This window comes from Meles meles, chromosome 6 (assembly GCF_922984935.1).
Source record: "Meles meles chromosome 6, mMelMel3.1 paternal haplotype, whole genome shotgun sequence".
Taxonomy (NCBI): domain Eukaryota; kingdom Metazoa; phylum Chordata; class Mammalia; order Carnivora; family Mustelidae; genus Meles; species Meles meles.
In genome coordinates, this window is record NC_060071.1 from 68,083,569 (window position 1) to 68,092,602 (window position 9,034).

Sequence of the window (9,034 nt, forward strand, 5' to 3'; positions counted from 1 at the left end):
AGAGTGGCAGGAAAGCCCTCAGCCCATCACGACCCAGCACCCTCAACCCTTCCACAGACCTGTCAGGGCAAGGACATAAGAAGTAGAGCTGGAAGGCAGACAGAGAGGAGGATTAGGAGCCAGGTAACTGTACTCGGGAGCTGCCTTTTACCTGCCTGCCCTGTGCTGCCCCTGAGACCCCCCCCCCCCCCCAGAGGAAGCCCTGTGCCCAAGAGCCCTGAGCAGTTGACCCCAGTGGGACAGGGACTCCTGGAGGCATGGAGGTATCCCCGCTAGTCAGCACAGTGCCTGGAACACACAGAAGGAGCTCTAGAAATATCTGTAACCTCATAAGCAGCCAGACCTCCCTCTCAGTTCCAAGCCATTGCCATCCTGCTCATCAGCTTGAGCTGACCCCAGAGTGGCCAGGAGACCTCAGCAGGACTCATTGTGTAAAAGGGGAAGTCAAGCCCCAACGACCCAGGCGGGGCATGTTGGGAGACTGCAGCAAGAGGAAGGTTCATCTGAGCCGCAAATCCCCAGCCCTGGGATACCCAGGAGACAGCCTGGAGTCCTAATAAGATGGGGACCAGCTGCCACTCCAAACCTTTTCGGTTTTAAGAGGGATTGTGGGGGACCCTGTGGTATGGTAAGAACAATACTGTATCAGGAGTCCTTGGTTCTGGGGCCAACAGAACCCCCCAACCCCAGCTAATTTTAGGAGAGCTAGTTAATTTGTGTGTGTTCTCAGGCATCTGTAATGGGGTCAGTAACCCCTGTCTCAGTATCATTATCATTTATACAGTAGAATACTAAGCTGCTGTGAAAAGAATGAGGGAGTAATCAGAACAGCTAAATGCCCAAGTGCTCACTAGCTTACGGGCCAGACACTTCTAAGAAAGCTTGATGTCTTAACTCACATCACCTTCAGATAACCCAGTGGATTACTATCATTCCTCCCATCTTAAAGCTGAGAAAGCTGAGGTTTAGGGGTTAAATAATTTGCCCCACTCCCTACTCCACCCACATATTTGCAAATGTTTGAATATGTGCAGGGGGGGAAAATTCCTATGAGGATAAACACCAAACTGTTAATGACAGTTAACTCTGGAGGAAAAGATTTTGAAGTTTTGTATTGTTTGAAGGGAGGGGATCAGAAGGAATTTCTTTTTAAAAATCATATACATTTCTTTATTGATTGAAAAAAAAATTAAACCAGTATCATGTTTCACTTTTGGAATTTAAGAAAATGAATAAGGAGGGGTGCCTAGGTGACTCAGTGGGTTAAGTATCCAACTCTTAATTTCAGCTCAGATCATGATCTTGGGGTTCAGCCCCAAGTTGGGCTCCTTGCTCAGCGGGGAGTCTGCTTGAGATTCTCTCTCCCTCTCCCTTTGCTACCCCCACCCCGCTCTTTCTCTCTCTAAAGTAAATAAATAAAATCTTTTTTAAAAGAAAGAAAGAAATTGAATAAGGGAATCACAGTTCACGGGCTTTCAGACCTAACCACAGAAGAGTATAAGCAGCAGCAAGGGTCCCCAAGGCAGGGGACACCCTCCATTCCCAAAAAGCCTTTGGCTGCAGACATTTCCCAGAATCAGTGAGACAGAGGGAGCTACCCACCCTCAAACAATTAGAACCCTACCCCAAGACCCAGCAGACCCCTGGGCAGTCTGGGCAGGGTGATTTGTTCCATCATGTGCCTAAGGGTCAATCATGTGACCTCAAGGACTTTGGGATAGATCCGCTAGTTCTGGAAAGCCAGCTGCCTGCATGCTTCAGCCATGAGACTGCACTGTTGGTCTTTTTATTTTTTTATTTTTATTTTTTTTTTAAAGATTTTATTTATTTACTTGACAGACAGAGATCACAAGCAGGCAGAGAGGCAGGCAGAGAGAGAAGAAGGCAGAGAGAGAGAAGGAAGCAGGCTCCCCACTGAGCAGAGAGCCCGATGCAGGGCTCGATCCCAGGACTCTGGGATCATGACCTGAGCTAAAGGCAGAGGCTTTAACCCACTGAGCCACCCAGGTGCCCCCTGTTGGTCTTTTTAATCGTCTTCTGTATCTGATGACTGGCAGAGTGACCTCCAACAGCAGGTCAGTCTTTGGTGCCTCCTGTGAGTCCCCAGATGTCTGCATCTTTTGCTCTTAGCCATGTTTATTGGGCTTCATTGCACTGAGTTTTGTTTTTGAATCACTGATGACCCTTCCACTGTCGGAGGAATTCAGCTGGTAGTCACTATAGCCGTCACAGTGGTGTGTGTGGCTTCCTCTTCCCTTGGACCCGCCCCGGTTTCTCCTTCTGCTTCCTTTCCCTGTATGTGATTTCTGTAGAGGACTTTGTATTTTCTGGGTCCTTGAAAGTGAGGTCAGATGAGAACACCACCTCACCTTTCTCATTTTTTAAAATGTTTTTTACCATAAGAATCTTTAACAGAGTATTTTTATCCTTTCTACTCCTGATTTCATATTTTAATCTTGCTTTAGAGAAATATGGGTTTAAGTTTCCTCGTCAGCTTTACTAGCCCTTTGATATCATTCAGTTGTCTAGAAAACCCTGTGAACCTCACTGTTCACTTGCCTGGTATCTCAGGATATTGAAGCTGTTACACCATTTAATTAGACCTCACACCATTGGACATGACCTCAGTCTCTCAAATCACTCCTGTGTTCATGTCCCCGCTATTACTATGAATGACTTCTGCAGGCCGTGACCTCTGTTGGTGAAGTCTTTCAAGTTTTCCATTTCTTGAAATATGCTCCTGGGGTAGCAAATTCTCCTAGGGTCTTTATCTTACATTGCTAGTTCCTTTTCCTTGGTGTTGTGGGCCTTTTCTTTCAAGCTCTTCTCTTTCCCCACGCTTGAGACAGGAGGCTCAGAAAAATTTTTATTCCAAAAAAAAAAAATTTTTTTTAATTCTAGCTTTCTTAAAACATCTCTTACCTGCACCCCCACCAACCACTCATCAGGTGATGTACCCACATTTGTATGATCCTATTTGATCTCATCTCAGAATTTACAGACTTGGCAAATAGTTGTACAAGGAAATATGGAGGATTGGGTCGCACTGTGTGCTTTATAAACATTATCTCATCTTGCCCTCACATTAAGGGTCAGTGCTGTGATGGAACTTAAATGGGGATAACTGGCTCATGGGGGTTTGAGCTCAAATGACAGATCTCTCAACCACAGTGATGCTGCATTTTCTTTGTGATATTCTTGATCACAGTGTGGCCCTTGGACCTTGGTGTTTTCTCTGTTCAGCTCCTAGGTACGTGGTGGGGCCAGGGTGGTTTGCATTATAATCAACTCGTTGTTTAATTTGGCTCATTTTAGGCTTTCTAGGCTAGTATTCTTGGCATTGCTAATTATTTGTTCTCCTGTAAAATGGAGATTCAACTCAGCTGAGAAACAAAATATCCCTACCTTACCTCAATCGTCATTTTTGTAGAACCCTACATAGTTAATAATTTGGAGTATGTCCTTGCAGATACCCACAAATGTTATATGTACACTATATCCATGTATCTATGTCATACATATACAGATTTAATTCTACAAAAATGAGATCATGTCCCCGTTACATATATTTATATAATAGTCCATGTAGACCATATTCATTCTTTTTTTCTAAAGATTTTATTTATTTATTTGACAGACAGAGATCACAAGTAGGCAGAGAGGCAGGCAGAGAGAGAGAGGAAGAGAAGCAGGCTCCCTGCTGAGCAGAGAGCCCGATGTGGGGCTCGATCCCAGGATCCTGGGATCATGACCTGAGCCAAAGGCAGAGGCTTTAACCCACTGAGCCACCCAGACACCCCATATTCATTCTTTTTAATGCTAAAATTATTCTATTGACTGGATATACCATATACCATCATATACCTTTTCCAATATGTTGCTGTTATAAATACAACGAATTTTATTGTACATATATCTTTCCACGTAAATACATAAAATATTTCTGTAGGATTGTTAGAAGTAGGATTTCTATGCTGAAGGTTTTCTCTTTTCTTTCCTTTTTTTGGGGGGGCAGAGAGAGAAAGCGTGAGCCAGGGGAGGGGCATCAAGGAAAGAGAAATGGAATCCTTAAGCAGACTCCCTGCAGAGCGCAGAGTCCAATATGGAGGGCTCCACTGCACGACCATGAGATCATGACCTGGGCCAAAATCAAAAGTTGCCCACTTAATGGACTGAGCCACCCAGGTGCCCCTGTGCTGAAGGATATTAATGCAATTTTTAAAAAGATTTTATTCATTTATTTGACAGACAGAGATCACAAGGAGGCAGAGAGGCAAGTAGAGAGAGAGGAAGGGAAGCAGGCTCTCTGCTGAGCAAAGAGCCTGATGCGGAGCTTGATCCCAGGACCCTGGGATCATGACCTGCGCTGAAGGCAGAAGCTTAACCCACGGTGCCACCTAGGTGTCCCTATTAATGGAATTTTCAAGGATCAACCATCTGCTCCTTTGGGGAAGCAAAAATATTTTCCTCTTTTCTTTCTTTAAGAATAAATGCTATCTAGAATGGATAAAGAAGATGTGGTATATATACACAATGGAATACTATGCAGCTATCAAAAGAAATGAAATCTTGCCATTTGTGACAACGTGGGTGGAACTAGAGGGTATTATGCTGAGCAAAATAAGTCAATCGGAGAAAGACAACTATCATATGATCTCCCTGATATGAGGAAGTGGAGATGCAATGTGGAGGGTTTGGGGGGTAGGAAAAGAATAAAGGAAACAAGATGGGATCGGGAGGAAGACAAACCATAAGAGACTCTTACTGTCACAAAAAAACCTGAGGGTTGCCAGGGGGAGGGGAGTCGGGAGAGGGTGGTGGGGTTATGGACATTGGGGAGGGTATGTGCTATGGTGAGTGCTGTGAAGTGTGTAAACCTGGCGATGCACAGACCTGTACCCCTGGGGCTAATAATACATTATATGTTTATAAAAAAATTTAAAAAAATTTTTTAAAGGTTTAAAATAAAAGAATAAATGCTATCTAGTCAATTGGATATTTGTAGTTCTTCAGCATTTCTCCCACTGTTTCTTCCTTCTTCAGTTTCCTCTTAACCACCTTTTCTCTTTTGAGGGTTGAACATTGATTAAAAAAAAAAACCAACAACTTTTTTTTAAAAAAGAAAGAGATGGTAAACATGACCCTTGCAGGTTGAGACATTATATGAAGTAAAATGTACCGGATAATGTATTAGAGGATGTTACAGTTTTTAATTGCTGCACAAAAAAACCAACACACATCTAATGGGTTAAAACAGAAACCCTGATTTAAAAATAACTTTTTTGACACAGCTGTAATACAAATTTTGACTTGACAGCCATTACTGTAACACGTCAACTTTGACTTTATCTCTGTTGCCAATCCTTGCTCTCTATTTTTTAATGACTCCAAAGATAAGCACTATTAACAATTTATAAATGTTTTCATAGTGACCATCAAAACATAGATATGATTTATTTTTACCCAGTAATAAATATTAGTCATTTTTACATGTTTACAAAATCTTTGTAATTACAGTTTTTCCCAAAATACTTTTGTTTGGACTGGAACCCATTAAAAAAAATTTTTTTTTAATTTTTATTTAACAGACAGAGATCACAAATAGGCAGAGAGGTAGGCAGAGAGAGGAGGGAGCAGGCTCCCCGCTGAGCAGAGAGCCTGATGCGGGGCTCCATCCCAGGACCCTGGGATCATGACCTGAGCCAAAGGCAGAGGCTTTAACCTACTGAGCCACCCAGGCACCCTGGAACCCATTTTTTAAAAGGATTTTATTTATTTATTTGAGAGAAAGAGAGAGAATGAGTGGGGGGGGAGGGCAGAGGGAAAAGCAGACTCCAGATGTGGGACTCAGTTTGAGGTCCCCAGGATCATAACCTGAGCCAAAGGCAGACACTTAACCCGCTGAGTCACCCAGGGGCTGAATGGAATTTATTTTTAATGTTTCTCTTTTCGTCTTATTGGAAATACCTTGTATTTTTGAACAATGAAGAAAATTACCAAAGGAAAATAAGGTCAACCATAACGTTGCCATTTAGAAATGATCACTATTGTAATTTTGGTACATTTGCATCTATAAATGTAAATCTTTGTCCAGATTTTTTATCATTTTCTTGGGATAGGTTCCTATAAGAGGAATTGGTTGGGGAGGGGAGAGGGCTTAAATATTTTAAGCCTCTGGAGATATTTCCTATCCTAAGTTTCCTAAGCATGAGATTACTCGTCTAATATTTCAAAGATTTTATTTATTTATTTGACAGAGATCACAAACAGGCAGAGAAGCAGGCAGAGAGAGAGGAGGGGAAGCAGGCTCCCCTGAGCAAAGAGCCTGATGCGGGGCTCGATCCCAGGATCCTAGGATCATGACCTGAGCCAAAGGCAGAGGCTTTAACCCACTGAGCCACCCAGGTGCCCCTCTATATCTTTTTAAATGCAAATGACTAACTTAACTTTTGATTGTCGAGGCATTGGCTCAGTCAGTTGAGCATCTGACTCTTGGTTTCAGCTCAGGTCATGATCTCAGGGTCCTGGGATCGAACCCTGCATTGAGCTCTGTGCTCAGCGCAGAGTCCGCTTGTCCCTCTCCCTCAGCTCTTCCCCCTGCTCTCTTTCTCTCTCTTTCACAAGTGAATAAAGTCTTAAAAAAAGAAAAAAATCATCAAAGGACCAAAGAAGACATAAAAAAGATCAACAGGTACATTAAAAGATTCTCAATATTGCTAGTCATTAGGGAAATGCAAACTAAACCTCACACCTATTAGAATAGCCATCATCAAAAAAGATAAGACACAGCAAATGCTGGCATGGCTGTGGAGAAAAGGGAACCCTTGTGCACTGTTCCGTTAGGAGGATTGTAATTTGGTGCAGCCACTGTGAAAAACAGCATGGAAGATCCTCTAAAAAAAACACACAGAACTACCATATGACTCAGCAATTCCACCTCTGGGAATGTCTAAAGGAAACAAAAATGTTAACTTGAAAAGGTATTTGTACTGCCTTATTCATAGAAGCATTTGTGTTAACCAAGATACAGAAACAACTTGAGTGTCCTTCGATGGATAAATGGATAGAGAAGTTGTGGTATGTAGTATATATGTGGACTATTACTCAGTCATAAAAAAAAAGAGAAAATCCTACCTTTGTGGTAACATGGATGAAGCTGGAAGGCTTTATGGCAAGTGAAATAAGTCACACGGTGAAAGATAAATCCTGTATGATCTCACCTATACATGGAACAATAACAGAAAAAGCCACCAAACTCATAGAAAAAGAGATCAGTTTGGTGGTTACCAGAGGTGGGTGTGGGGAGGGGGAAGTAGAGGAAGGGGATCAAAAGGTACAAACTTCCAGTTAAAATATATACGTTCTAGGGAGGTAATGCACAACATTACATTAGCTAACGCTGCTGTGTGATACATAGGAAAGATGTTAAGAGAGTAAGTCCTGGGGGACCTGGGTCCATTAAATGTCTGCCTTGGGTTCAGGCCATGATCCCAGGGTTCTGGGATCAAGCTCTGCATGATCTCCTTGCTCAGTGGCAAGCCTGCTTCTCCCTCTCCCACTCCCCCTGCTTGTGTTCCTTCTCTTGTGGTCTCTTTCTGTCAAATAAATAAAATCTAAAAAAAAAAAAAAAATGAGAGAGAGTGAATCCTACAAGTTCTCATCACAAGGAGAAAAAAAAAGATTTTTTTCTTTTCTTTTTATGGTAGTTATATGAGATGATGAATGTTAGCTGAAGCAATCGTGGTGATCATTTCACAATATATGTAAATCAAACCATTATGCTGTACTCCTTAAACTTATACAGTAATAGAGTGATACAGGTTAATTATTTCTCAATAAATACGGAAAAAAGAGGCAGTCATTTAAAAGATGGCTATCTCGAATAAACACATTGCCAGCCACACAACTAGATAAAGAGCCAGGCCGCAATCTCTCCCACCTCACCACTCAAAGCTCCATTGTTTAAGAAATCTACATTGAGTTGCTTTGATAACTATTTGAGCTTCTTGCTTTTTCTCTTCCTGTACTTTCAATTCCCACCCTTATGGGTTTTTTTTATCATTATTATTTTTTAGAGATGGTGAGGGGCAGAAAGAGAATCTTAAGCAGGCTCCATGTTGGGGCTCAATTCATGACCTGAGCCAAAATCGAGAGTTGCATGCTTAACTGACTGAGCCACCCAGGCACCCCTCTTATGGGTTTTTTAAAAGATTTTATTTTTAAGTACTCTCCACCTAACTTGGGACTCAAACTCACAACCCTGAGATCAAAAGAATTGCGTGCTCCACCTACCAACCCAGCTCACCAGACAGACCTCCACTCTTTTATGTTTTAAATTTACCAATAAGGAATGAGCTTGCAAAACCCTAAACACCCATCCTCTACCCCAGTAGAAGTAGAACCCCAGGCCTGAGCTATGACCTCACTGTGTGGCCCCAGGTGTGCCATGTAATTTCCAACTCATAAAAGTAATAAGCCTCATCTCTTTCAAAGTCCCCTGATGGTTATCGCCAAGGACATCTTGCAATCACAAGGAGAAACCCAAGGTCTGGTCCAGTTATAGCACCAATTATTTTAGGCTGAGACTGGCACACAGCACATACATTTTCTCATCCGAAACATTTTCTTTGCCTGTATCGGTGTCTGACTTCCTAATACCCACATAGACATTTTAATACATGAGAAAACTGGCTCAGAGAAGTTAAAGGTTTTTTTCATCTGTAGCTACTTAGGGGTAAAGTTGGCCCCAGAATTCTGGTCTCTGATCCAGCATTCTTCCACTTTTGCCAGAGAGATTCCTTCAATATAGAAAGTTGGGAGCCAAAGGCATTTGGCCTGTAGGAAGAGGGTGAGGTGGGACCAAGGAAGAGAGGAGCCTGGGGCAGGCATGCGGAGATGGACAGAAATTCTCCCTGCCATATGTTGGTTGGAGACTCCATGATCCAGCAACTCCATTACTAGATATATACCCGAGAAGAATGAGTGCACTAGGTCCAACAAAGACAGGTACGAGAATGTTCATTGACGCTTTATT